We start from the raw sequence: 1,607 nt of genomic DNA, 5'->3' as shown, positions 1-1,607 counted from the left end.
GTTCATTGATTCGATTGGTGGACAATGTTGCTATGCCAAACGAATGGGCCAGAGGCCAATTTGATCTGAATGATAGAGTGAATGGGCCAGAAGCCGTTTTGACAAGAATGAATGGATGGGCCAGAGGTCGTTTTGACATGAATGAATGGGCCAGAGGCCGTTTTGACATGAATGAATGGGCTAGAGGCCGTTTTGACATGAATGAATGGGCCAGAGGCTGTTTTGAAATGAACCAATTTTTTTATAATTTTTTTTTCTGTTTATTCTGTTAAATTCAAAATTTTAATGAGGAATAGTTGTAATTTCTAGTATTATAGCAATTCTGATTTAGACTTGACCCATTTGATGTTTTGGATCCGGGTTTCATTGTCTTATATAGTTGTTCATGTCTTGTTTCCCCTTATTTCTTTTTGAGTTTGGCTTTTGAGGTGTGTTGGTTGCGTTTGGAACAGGTTGGTAGCTTATTTTTCAAACTTTTGTTGCCCATAATTTTTCTTCTTCGCTCGAGCAACACTTCTTGTGCTCAAGCGGTCTTTGTGAAGTCTCAGTACTTTTGCAGGTCTGCAAAACTACTGGAAGGTGGTATTCTTCGCTCAAGCAAAACTTTTTGTGCTCAAGCAGTTTTGGCTCGAGCGACCCTTCTTTAGCTCGAGCGATGGTCTTCTGCCTATAAAACTTCAAGGAGTTGGCATTCTTCACTTGAGCGAGCGGTTCAATTTTTTGTGTCTGGTCGCTCGAGCGACACTTCTTGCGCTTAAGCGATTTGCACGTATATCAGTTTGTAAAAAGCCACTTTTGAGTCACTTTTTCATTTCTCTCTCTCTCTCTCTCTCTCTCTCTCTCTCTCTAAAAGTCTACTTCTCTCTTCAAATACACCTAGATCCCTTTGGTTATTCACCCATGTCCCTTGGTTAAAATGGTAGAGCACACCATGGGCTTCCTTTTGATCTGAACAAAATTAGGTTTGGGCGTTGTTGAAATTTCTTCGCTCTTTCTCTTATCGTCTAAAGCTTGAGATAAGGACTCTCCGCATTTCTTTTTTTTTTTTTAATGATTTTTAACTTAGATATTTGTCTTTATAAAACAACATTGTGATTTGGAGGAATTTTGGACAAACCTAGGGTTTGGCTTGATTTCAAAAGAGGGTTTTCAATGCTTTGTTCAAAATAATTAAGAGAATGTATTTATTGTTGAGTTATGATGAGTTCATAGATTTTTACCTTTGAAATTGGTTCATAATGAAATAGGGGTTTTACCCTAAATATATCAAATGCTAATTTTGAAAGGATAAATGAAATTGATGCTGGAAATGTGGAATTGGGTTGATATTGATGAGGATGGTGGAGTTGGATATGTAATATCACTCACATCTTGAAATTTGAAAAGTTTGTCTTTATAGAAAATTATTTATCTGTTTAGAAATATCTATTTTGGGATATCGGTGGAGGATAGCTATGATTGTTATAGAAATTGCATGAGAATTAGGAGAATTGAAACTATTGTCTCATCCATTTACATCGAGCATTATTTCATATTTATACATTGGAAATGTTTATTGTTTGGAGAGAAAGGGTGAATCTAAGAAGTATATGTTGTCCCGTTGAAAT

Source organism: Camellia sinensis, chromosome 15 (genome assembly GCF_055761805.1).
Source record: "Camellia sinensis isolate YWXY chromosome 15, ASM5576180v1, whole genome shotgun sequence".
Classification (NCBI taxonomy): domain Eukaryota; kingdom Viridiplantae; phylum Streptophyta; class Magnoliopsida; order Ericales; family Theaceae; genus Camellia; species Camellia sinensis.
Note: the sequence above shows the minus strand (reverse complement) of the source record.